Source organism: Neopsephotus bourkii, unplaced genomic scaffold (genome assembly GCF_033783945.1).
Source record: "Neopsephotus bourkii isolate Nb327-2 ecotype Australia unplaced genomic scaffold, CSIRO-AGI_Nbou_v1 NB_1292, whole genome shotgun sequence".
NCBI classification, from domain to species: Eukaryota; Metazoa; Chordata; class Aves; order Psittaciformes; family Psittacidae; genus Neopsephotus; species Neopsephotus bourkii.
The window spans coordinates 6,775,477-6,788,258 of record NW_026901776.1 but is presented as its reverse complement, the minus strand read 5'-3'; positions in this window follow the sequence as shown (position 1 = coordinate 6,788,258).

Below are 12,782 nucleotides of genomic sequence, written 5' to 3'. Positions count from 1 at the left end.
CCAGCATGCCCAAAAGTGCCCCCCAAGAAAGGACTACCTAATGGCTTGGGTGAGTTAGGTGCTGAAAATAGGTTTGGACTTGTTTAAAAGAAAAATGCAGAGGCAATTATGGGATTTTCTTTCATGTTGTTGTTCACCATATGATTCTTAGTGGCTTTGTGGTGACTTACCTTACTCACCCTAAACCTGCTAAAAATGTGCAAGGGATTTGTTTTAAATAATAGGGTAACACTGAAATATTATGGGAGTAATCTTCATTCTCACACTGTTCTAAAGAGCTCTGCATCCAGCTTCACCAATACCAAACACTGCAATTTTCAGCCAAAAAATTAATTTAATTCTTTTTAGAAGACATTGTTCATTAACCAAGTGACAGAATAAATGACCAGTCCCTCACAATTCAAACTAGTGAAGACAGATATACTTGCATATTCTTTTAAAGCACAGCTGAGAGTGGACTTTTCAAGATAGCATTTTTATTATAAATTAGAGAAACCTGTGGGCCAGCACATAAGCCAGAAAAAAATCCTACTAGAGAGTGACTTGAAGAAATATGCAGTCTTTTTCATAGAATCATAGAATCATAGAATAGTTAGGGTTGGAAAGGACCTTAGCATCATCTAAGGCGCTGTGGGCAGGGATGCCTTACACTAGACCATTTCACTCAAGGCTCCATCCAGCCTGGCCTTGAATGCTGCCATGGATGGAACATTCACAACTTCCTTGGGCAACCCATTCCAGTGCCTCAACACCCTAACAGGAAAGAATTTTCTCCTTATATCCAATCTAAACTCCCTTGTTTAACTTTTAACCTGTTACCCCTTGTCCTATCACTACAGTTCCTAATGAAGAGTCCCTCTCCAGAGTCCTTGTAGGCCCCCTTCAGATACTGGAAGGCTGCTATGAGGTCTCCACGCAGCCTTCTTTTCTCTAGGCTGAACAGCCCCAACTTTCTCAGCCTGTCTTCATATGGGAGGTGCTCCAGTCCCCTGATCATCCTCATGCCCCTCCTCTGGTGGGGGGACTGGAACTAGATGATCTTAAGAACCTTTCCAACCCTAACTATTCTATGATTCTGTGGTTCAATATCATGTGGGACACTGCTGAATGCTTTGCACAAGTCCAGGTAGATGATGTCAGCTGCTCTACCACTGTCCATCAGTTCCATAGCCCCATCATAGAAGGCCATGAAATTGGTCAGGCAGGATTTCCCCTTAGTGAAGCCATGCTGGCTGTCACCAAGCACCTTGTTGGTTTTCATGTGCCCTAGCATGGTTGCCGTGAGAATCTGCTCCATAATCTGATCCTGCCAGGCACAGAGGTGAGACTGACTGGTCTGTAGTTTCCTGGATCTTCCATTTTCCCCTTCTTGAAAATGGGGTTTATATTTTCCTTTTTCCAGTCATCAGGAACTTCACCTGACTGCCATGTTTTTTCAAATATGATGGACAGTGGCTTAGCAACTTCCTCTACCAGGTTTTCAGTGCATAATGTTTGATTTTGTAGTTTGCAAAATTTTGGAACACTGTTTTTAATCAATGAATAATACTGATTTATCTATTAATTATCTCTATGCTTACAAACACATGGCTGTCCTGAAACATTTGTTTTCAAGCCAATAGAAATAAAGCATCTATATGCTTTTAAAAGCAATCTTTGCTCTTCCATTTCTTGCAAGCTTATTTTATTTTACTTTCTCCCTTGCACTTCAGTGTTGAATAGATTTCTGGGCTGTTAGCTTTCCTGTTGTTGCCACTGCCAGCTCCTGACAATGACTGATAAGTGGACATCCTTCCAGTCACTGCTTTCTTCACGCAGAGGAGTAAATAAGGGGGGAGCAGAAATGAGACCACATGCACACTGTGGACCTAGTGAAATAGTATACAGCAAGAAGGCATATTCAAGCTACAAAGCCTGACAAAGAATGTGAAGATAATATGAAGATGTAGTAAGATATTCTTATTAACTAAATACAAGATGTTATCTCAGTATAACTTTGATGAGAACATACATAGATTGCTGAAGGCTACAGTTTTCAAACAAAAAATCCCTAGGACTGAGCATGTCTTTGACTGTTAAACCATCTACAGAAAAAAATCAAGACTGTATATGTTTAGTCAGTATATTCATTAGATAAAATGTATTCTACTAAGACAGTTAAGAGCCATATTTTCTCTTTGGTAAGAGTTACTGAATGGTCCGACTATTATGGAAGCATCTGATACAGGAAGGTGCATTCTTCCTAATCACAGTGCTTTTTCAGCCAGTTAATGGGCAAAGATATCTGAGTAGTTTAAGAAGCCTGGGCATTATAAGATAGAGAAATTAGTAATTAGTAATAATTAGTAATCTGTGTGTGATATTACTGTTAGTTCTGATGTCATCTTAAAATTCATGTCAAAGTAGTCATCTGGAACAAGTGGTGACCATAAGTAGTTGTCTTAGCATGTTACAGCTGTTCTTTCAACTGTTTTTTTTACTATTCTTTGAGTTGGAGATAGATTTTGGCCTTAAAATATTGTTAAAGAGCTAGATGAAGAGGCAGATTCCTTCACTGGTATAGCACTGCAGTAGCCAGGGCAATCACATTTTCTGGCTAGGTAGCAGAACATCTGTGTCAGCTCAGAATCTTGTACTTGCAAAAATATCCCAAGAATTTGTTGGCTCTTGCTATATGAACTATTTACTCCTGAGAGAGGACTGGAAGTCAGGCAACCACAAGATATTAACCATACCAAAGGATAAGAATTATTTCAAGTAGCCAAGGTGGAATTTCCCACTTTGAGTGGAGCATTGGACTTTTTTTGGAATCTTTTTTAGGGAAAATAATTGATTCAATTTAATTAATTTCAGTGGGTGAGATGGAGAGGACTGGTAGATGGTGTGGCAGGGAGTAGTTTTAGGGAGAGTGACTTGCCTTGTGGAAGCATGATCAGGTACTCAAGAAGCACCACCTTCAGTCTGGGTTTTCAGAGGGCAGGATGATATTATAGGGGGACAATGAGTATTAAATGCTATCTGTCTACTGTGGATTAAAAATGGTGAGAGCTCACACACATGTGATCATAACTACTTTAAAGTAGCTCAAACCTTTTTCTTGTAGAAGGCATCCAGAGCATGGTTAGGCAGTAGTTTCCTTCAGCTAATGGCACTGTGAGCCTCTTCTGTGCAGGCATGCTTTGGGAAAGGGATTGTGGATTGATGGGATTTTTCGTTTTATAGTGGAAGCATGGTTTCTCTGGATTTTCTCCTATAAAATGACCACTTAATGGATATGGTGGTAACTGCTGCTAGCTTTATGCTTGTAAATGTTTTAAAATCTGGGCAAAGTATTTTAAGGAACCTTTGTCTTATAAATAGGAATAAAGGGCTGCATTCTGTAAATTCTAATGGAGTTGACTGCTGCTGGGGGGGGGGGGGTGGAGCAGATGGCAATAGACATAGTGGTGTAGGAAGAAGGAATATGAACCTAGTCATGATGCATGCAGCATGGTGTTGCCAAATCAGAGACAACACCCTCCCCCCGGTTTGCTCTTAAAAGAAGGAAACACATCCACAAAGTGTGTATATCCCTAGCTCTGATATAATAAAAAATAAAATGCAGAAAATCTGAATTCTTCTCTCAGCTCTCAAAGACTTCCTGAAAAAGTTCAGGGAATGTGTTTTTCTGAAGCATTTATAAAACAGGTATCTGAGACAGGAAAGTGTCCTGGACTTCTTGTCCAATAGAGAGAGTGACCAAAGGAAGAAGAAATCAGAAACTTCTGCCAAATCCTTCAACTTGTTACAAGAACCAATGGCATAAATTGTATTTCTGTAAGCTGGTGCTGAAATAGCAGTCAAACCAAAACAGGATGGGACTAAAGTGGAAGGGTGGTAGCTTTCAGAGCAAGCATACACACCCAGCTACGAATGAATAGCAAGTGACGACAGACCGAAAGGCGTAAGTCTGGTGCATGCTGAAGACACAGGGGTCTAAATGAACATGATAACCCAAAGCCAAGCGAAGTTCTTCACTGAGAAATGAAGAAAACACTACAGTACTGACCAAAGCCATTTAAAGGACGTTGGCACCCCTGACGTCTCCTGAGTACTCCCTGTCCCTAAACCTGCTCCTTTCCCCTGTGCCTTGCTTTGTAGAGCCCCTGCATTTGTTTCTGGGATGGGATCTCCTGAGTTCTTCCCTGGGTGTTCTCCTGCCAAGCCTTACTCTAGGCTGGTGGGGGGTTTTCTGTGCAGGCACTAAGAGTGTGCTCTGTGCTGAGGAAGTTGAGGGTGTCCCTGCTGCTGTGAACTATGTGTGCAGTACCGGGAGCTGCGATCACTCATCTCAGATATATCTGGCTAGTGTTGGCTCATGTTTCCTATTAATGCAAAATAATAAAAATATTATTATTACCAAAGTCAGGCTCAATGACAGCCTGAAATAATGAGGGAAAATTCTTGGCTGCCTAACAAAGTCCTCTTCTGAATAGCATAAAAGTATTTTTATTTTAGTTACCGTTTTATTCCAAACACAAGATGTGCCCTGGAATAAAGGGAACGTATTGTTTTGCAGTGACTCAACATCACATTAGCTCAGAAATTCTTTTTAATTTCTAGAAGAAAAAAAACTCAGTTCAGGATTTGAGGAAAACAAGCTGAAAGCAACAACAGCAGCAGAACCCCCCTGAAACACCACACTGTCACCTTCTGGATTCCTGTGGTGGTTTTGTTGAGTACTCAGCACCTTGAATTTAACTGACAGTCATCGGCAATCTCCCATCCTTCCCCACAGCTACACATGCTCAGTGTGATTAGCAGAGAAACCTTTCAACCACTATTTTTGTCCTTCTTGTTTTGCCCCCACTAAACAGCATTGAAAGTCTACCTCAGAGTCAGAGGCGTTGGGTAAGTGTTGCTGTGACTGGAGGAGGAGCAGGCACTGCTGGTGAAGAGCTTCCACAGAAAGTCCTGTCTGTATGCTGCCTCTCAAGGTGATCTTAGCTAGGGCCATATTAAATGCAGAGGACAGTTGGATTACTGTCAGCTCAGACATAGTGGTCTGAACCTGAAATGACTCTGTTGACTTCAATTAGATTTTTGCCATGCTGCTCTGCAGAGACAGGCACAAACTGCAGCGTGAGAATGACTGCAGAAGAGCAGTGGGGTAGCAGCAAGTCTGTCCATTAAAGATTATGGCTGGTGTACTTAACTTTTCAGTGCATTTGGTCTGCCTGTGAATCCTTGACTGAATTAACTCTGTGCAGAGTGAACCCAAAGTGCTGCTGCTAAATGCAAATACCTACTTTGGGACCATGAGTGAAGGAGACTTGAGAGCAAGGTTCATGTTCAAGAAGAGACGGAAGTCAACATGCAAAACCACTGACCTGATCTGTATGAATGGGAGGTGCAAAATCCACATTATCTAGTTCTTCTATGTGCTGAACTCAGCCAGATAATGAACTGACCTGCACGACATTGAGACAGAATAAAAAGGAGTGAAATAAAACAATGTGGAGTGGAAGAAAGACAGAGACAAATTTCCCTTTCTGTTGCAAATCCTCTTATGTCCCTTCCAGTTAGCAGGATCGCCAGCCTTCAGCCATGAGATTACAGGTCCCAGGCTGCCTTTTTGTCCAGTTGTCCCCGTGTGTTCCTAGTGCCCAATCCCAGCATCCAGCTACCTCTGTCTTCCCTGTGGGATCCAGGGTACATTTATCTTCTCAAGGGAAAGCTTCATGTAAAACAGAAAGCTGTGGAAGTTATGGAATGAACCTGAGGTAAACCTTTCAGATAATTAATACAATCACTAAAAATGAACATTACTATTCAGTGGATTTCTGCATTATTCCTGCTTGTCCTTAGATGCTGTAGTTTGATAGAGAATCTTTAGAGAATATTCTGTGCATAAAACTCCAAACAGGACTTAGAAAAATTGGAATTTTGTCTCTGGAACGGTTTTGGGAGCACAAAGGGAAATATAATAGTAAAAACAAAAAAAAAAAAAAGGAAAAGAAAAAGAAAATAAGAGAATTAAAATTGCTTCTCATAATTTATTTTAAATTAAAGCATAAAAGCTTGGGACTTGTACTCTCAAACAAATCTGCCAAAGGACCTGATTAGCATCTTCTGAAGGAGAAAAAAAAGGTCTGTTTCTTAGATAATACAGACAACACATTATAATTAATGCATTTAAATATGTGCCTTCCTTCAGGGCAGGTACTATGTTAGCAATTAGGATTTTAGCAATTTTTGCAAAGGAAGATGCATCTCATTATATAGTCTTTTAGACCCATGTTGTTCTTTCATAAGGAAACCAGTTATCTTGTTTATGGATTCTTGGGAGTGCAGAGCTGGAAGCATTAAGTATTTATGCAAATGCTTGGAAGTACACTACTGGAAATTCAAGCTCTTTCTTCTCCTTCTTGGCTTATTTCCTTTTATTTTTAAACCATTTTTGTTATAGACAGAGTGTTACATACGTCTGTGAAAAACAAGCCAACTTTTCATTTACAGAAGCTATACACTAAGCCAAATCTTATGCAGTTTACTCAGGCATAACTCCTGACTTAGAATCTTTCCCTCTAAGGGTTCATAATAAGTAAATTTCAGTAATTAAAACAAGAAATCAAATCACTGTTATACAACCAAGTTAACTTTTTTAATATTAAGTATGAGAAAGGGTGCCTCATGTTACAGTGTTAAATTTGTATTTAGTGTCTTCTGGCAGTTCACAGAACAAAACAGGAGAGGATTAACACTGCTCTCAATTAGCTTAATATGGTTTTTCAGTCACCTTCAGCAGAAGCAAGAGTTAGAACAAAAGGGAAAGGCTTTTACCAATCTCTCGCAGCACCCAGTCCCTGAATTACATTAGATACATTGCTGACAACTTAGAATTGCATCTGAAATGCTGCATGTAGAAAATGCAGGGGTGGTGAAAGCTGTTTATACAGAACAGACACTTCTCTGCAAATTCACACCAGAGCAAGTTTTATACACTCACAGTCCTTGGAGCAAACCCATGAGATCATCATGCCCTTGAGTACATATATACCTATACATATAACTGGTACATATATACCTGGTACATATATACCTTTCTTTGCTCTGTATTGGCCATAGTCATCCTGTTTGTTGCCCATCAATCCTTATCTGCCACACAGTACTGTGGTGGATCACTGAAAACTCCAAAGTGTCACTTTCTGCCCAGAGGTAGGGCACAACTCTGAAATCACTTCAGACTTCCCCAGCTGCTGTGACAGGTCCTGGCTCAGGAGCTTATGCGTGGGGTTTGCATGAGACAGCATCGTGTTTTTTCTCCTGTGTAAAATGAGAATACTGTGTTTTCTGACTTAGTATGTGGCAACTTGGAGCTTACATTTAATACATTTTAATTAATTTAAATAAACACGCACTTTGCTCTCTATATCCAGAGTTCGTGTAACACAGAAGATGCACTCTGGGGCACTCAGTTTCTCAGGAAGGAAGTGGGGGCTGCTTTCCTACTCCAGGTGAAAGTTTTCCTCCATTTGGAAGTTTTCCTCATCACAGGTACAACTGCAGAGACTGAAAATTCACGTCTTGATCCACACTTGTACCATGCTGCTACTTCGTAGGAAGTGAAAAAAACCCAAATCCCTTTGGGACCCAGAGGTTCCAGATCTCCTTATTTAACTATAGATGTCCATAAAGCAGTCATTTGAGTTATGCTATGATCACTTTATAATCAATGGAAAGAAAGAGGAGCTCCAGGAGTGTGATTTATTCCACTCTCATGTGGAAGTCAAAACCTGGTCAGATGAGACACACCCTAAAGGGTCTATTTTCTTCTATTGACTGTAAAGACAAAGATTTGGCTGAGGTGTAGACCTCTCTGCTTTAACTAAGGTTAAAAGAGGTGAATGTGTTCCCAAGTGACTTCAGTGAGCACTGGATCAGGTTTGCTATGTGCAGAAAGAACATGCATTTGAGAACGGTATAATTTGTTCAGATTTACTCTTTTAATACCACTGCATAGCTTCAGCGCTTAGCAGCCTTTTGAAAGGAGGGTGATATAACTGTGACTGCCTCATTGATGAAGCTGCAGAACAGACTTGGCTTAACCTAAAGGTCAGAAGGACAGAATGTAATTCACTGTTTTCTACTTCACAGTCTGCAGGTTAAATGATTCCAGAGAGAGAGGAATCAGAGATGGTATCATTTGTGATGTTCAGTGACCTCTATGAATAATACAGAGTCCAAATAAAAAATTTTGATAGCCACCCAAACAAAGATTAAAAGGTATTTTACTCAGATTATCTTGTAAATCCTCATGTCGAGATCAAAGTCCTGTTACTTAGCTCTTGGGCTATTTGAGAGAAAGCACAAATTAGAGATCTTTTAGACATCAGTAAATTTGCTCATAGGCAGGGGAGATAATGTTTGCAGGATCAGGTTTTTAATTTGGAAAAATAACACTATTCCCAAGTTAAAAATAAAGCATCTCTACTGATAACATTCTATTCTCCTATTCACTGGCATGTAAATTCCATTTTACTGTGCACAGAGCACAGTGGTTTTCCAAAGTAGCCATCATAGATTGGAACCTCCCTAGATAAATACATAAATGAGGGTTTACTTTAATTACAATATAGCAATTTTCAGCCTGTATATCATGTCATTTTCTTGCATTCTGTCTATAATTCCCTTTTTTATCGTATGTAATAAATTACTTTTTATAGTCAGGTACTTTCATTTAAGTGAATTGAAGTTTTATTGTTGTATTGCAAGTGTTCATTTGACTTTCCTACCGGTAAGAGTAGTTTCTGGCCTTCATCAAGAGAGGCTGCAAGCTGATGCTTATTGATCTAGGCCTTTCCCTGAATTTAGCCCTTCTTGTATGCATCCAAATACTTGTAATCAGCCTTATACTTTGCACCCACAAGCAGTTGTCTTTCACTTATGGCAGTAAGACAGGCCTGAGTCCTCTGCTGTGTGGTAATGTCACATAGCAGACTTCAAACGTGATTTAAACATAGTGCTGATAAGATAACAGACTGTGTTGTTGAAGGACTAAATTCTCCTGCCAGTCTCGGAGTATATTTAAGCTCTAAATGAGATCTGGATAGTGCAGCTGTGTGAGTGTGTATACAGATATATACGTACCTGCAGTATTTCTGAGTGTATGGAAAATTGTTTGGGAGATATATATACACATATATATGGAAATTTATACATATGTAAATATGTTACAGAGTCTCTTGTAAAGGCGTCTTTTTTGGAAACTGTGCAACCCAGTATGCCCCAAAGAAAGAGGGAAGGAGTGATGTTCTGGGACTGTGACTTCCCTGCTAGCTGAAGCAGAGCTGTTTCATAGCATCTGTTGCAGTGGAGGAGGAAAGCATTTATGGGCAAGGTAGGGAGGAAAAGGGGGTTAAAAGGGCTGCAACTCACCCACCAGCCCAGTGGCAGTGCACATCCCCAGCCATGTGCCATGGCTGTGTTTGCTCAGATTGCTTGTTCATACTGTGTCTTCCCACAGATAACATCTGTGTTATAAATTAGTATCTTACATATCAAGGCTCCTAGGGAGTCTAGTGGCCATCCAGTAGCCTTTATGTATCTCTGTTTACTAGGACTTTGTTTGCATTTTGGAGAAACTCACTAAGTTAACACTCCACAAACTATTGATATGCTGTTTTTCTGTAATCATCCTTTGAATATTCCATGGGAATGAAGAAGTAGGTGCTTTTGTTAGTGATCTTCATAGATTTCAGGAACACAGTCTGTTCCTGAAATAGAGAGGTACTTCTGTTATACACAGACAGCTTATTACCTCAGGATAGAAAAATTGTTAAAAGCTGTATGGAGGTTACAGAGTGAGACCAAAGTCCTGATAATCATCTCTTGTTATGTCAGAAAAACAAGGTCCTAACTTGACATTTCTGTTCAATACTGTCTTTATGAGGAATGAGGATATCTGTTTCCTCTAATGCTGTCCTGTTTCAGTCTTGCTCAAATGTTCCTTTACCTGCAAACAGAGAAATGTGAAATAGGGTGTGATTATAACATTCCCTTCTGGTCTTAGAAATCTATGAATCTGCTTGACTGTGGTGACAGACTAACAAGGCATACTTACTCTTCTCTCTTAGCAGTACCAATCCTGTGCTGTTTTGCCCAGTAAGCACCACAGGGCTATGTATAGTGAAGAAATCCCATCACGTTGCAACAACCTCTACTATTGCAGGCAAACTCATGGAGACATGAAAATGCTAAAATAACATCCCCAGGAAGTCCCTGTTGGGAACACTATTGTATGAGAGGACATAGTTCATGTTTGCATTGGAGGGGAAAGGTTCTTGGTTACTTAAGAGGCTCCTTTAATTAAATCCAGCTAAATCTTACCTTTATAGTCTACTGCATCACTCTGTCTTTTCCTTCTGTAGGGTGCGAATTAAAAAGACAGATGTGCTTGAATCATTACAGACCACGTTGGATATGGACTCTCTTTTATGTATTTGAGGGAGTTGCATTGTTCCTTTTTAAAACTGCAGAATTGGACACACACAAAAAAAAAAAACAACAAACCCAACAACAAAAAAAAACACCCCAAAATAAAAAAGTTTTTGAAAAGGTAGGAAGGCAAAGGGCTGTTGCCAGGCTTTGAGATGCACTGTGTGACCTGTGGAAGTTTCTCTTAGAAGAACCTGTCTGAAATCTGTATGTCCATTCAAATGGACATCAGATCAGTAATCCTGATCTGAGAACCTCTGTATTTGGACAAGATAGTGGTTGGCTTCTTTTCCTGTTTTTGAACTCTCATGAAGTACCAGTGATTTTACTGATAAAATAGAATTTATGAGGAATTTTCCTGATAAAATGTTTCCTGGAACTAATTTTCTTAAATTTGTTAGCCAAACAATTCTAAACAAGTCTATCTGGTTTGTGGAAATTCGTACAGTTCCATGCAGCATATCTGAAATTCAGCAGTTGCTTTTACCCTGATTTGTGATGTAAATCGTTCCTTTTCCTAATCAGGTGTCCAGAGTCAGTGAACAGAACAGCTGATTAAGCAAATAATTGCAGGTTATTCAAGCAGGGTGAAAACTGCCTGAGACATTCAGCAAAAGAGACAGCTTGCCTAGGGAACCACAGTATAGATTTCCATTTTAAATCTCCCCTGCACTTCATTGTAAATGGAAATATTTTAATGATACTTAGAGGTTTCCATTGTAAGTGACCCTGACAGTTGCTTCCCCGTTGGAGATGCCGCTGCCCAGACTGGCTTACATCCTGCCCACCACTCTCAGCTGTGTGTATGGAGTTTAGATCTTCTTTACTTTTATCATTATCACTACAACAATAATTTACTATGGTTATGTTAGTGGATTTTGGGCTCTGACATTTGTTTAACTTGTTCCATGTTATTATGCCAGGACTTTGGCCACTGGAAAAAGGAACCTGCTGTGTATTCCCCATATAACCAAACATACCTGCCACATATGTGGCTCTAAAAAGCCAGGTGACTATTTTATGTCACATCCTTATCTAAGCCTTTCAATTTATTATGAACTTAATAAGGGTCCATCCGAGCACTGCTGTGCCTTTTTGTTGTATTCATTGTAATAGAAGCAGCGGTCTGTGGGTGGGCCAGCAAGATTTTTGGCAGTGCTGCTTGCTAGAAAAGGTGTTAGAAATACATTTAAAATAATGCTAAGTGGTTTCTTTGTGACCAGTTCAACAGACAAAACTGAGAATGATTCAGATAATTGTGGAAAGTAGGTTTCACTCAGAAATAAAACGTTTGCAAACCCTTTGAAAACACTCAGCTGCATGTGGAGCACTGTCTGCTGCCAGGTGAGAGTGGTGAGAGAGAAGCTTATCCAGGATAGATGTGGCTGGATCTCACTCACATTTTTGTAGATGACAGCTCTTGTCCCTGTTTTTTGCAGATCCTGTAAATTAACACAGGTGCAAACTGTTGCACCAAATAGTTTTATTAAATGTGTTGCTTACTGGTTTCATTAGCTACTGCTGTAAGGTAAAAATAAATGAATAAATACAGCATGTTTACAATTTGTCTTGTGCCTCTTCAGAGAATGAAGGAAAATAGTGACCCTTATGCTAACTCCTTCCTTAGACTCATTGATCATGACTGGAAACCAAAACACAACTAGTACTTAATAGCAGCAGAGATTAGTCACCTTCTTTTGGCTCCCTTCATCATTCACTCTGCAATCTCTGAGGCACATTTGTGGGCAGGAAGGAAGCTGTCAGGAATAAGACTGCATACCTGCCTGCTTCATCACCAGGCTATTGTAAACTGTGGGCCAGACTACAGCAGTATCTATTTTGTATGGCTCACTGCCATGTTAAAGGTAATCACATCTGGGATCACACAACCTCGTGAGCTCTGGAAGCCCTCGCCTATACCTCGTCAGTGGTTATTTAACATCTCTGTACAAACACCAATGAAATCTTTGTGTTGGGACACTGGACTCTTTATCAAGAGCACACAAGAGGCTATGTCATTAGGTAAGTATATACAGGCAAGACCACCAAGAGACACAATGAAATATGAAAGTGCAGGAGAGAAATCAAAAATAGTAGACATGGAGGCAGATTTACTGCCAGATTTGGGTGACTTGTGGCTCTCATGGTGTCTGTGAGCTTCTGGAAAAGGTCAGAAAGTTCCTTCTGTTTAAAAACTTGGACCTAGTGCTCAGGAAAGATCTTCACATAAAGACTGCTGTACAGGCAGCAGGGAAAGCATAGTATTTTAGTGGAGTGGCGAGGATATGGGAGATAAGGAGGATGAT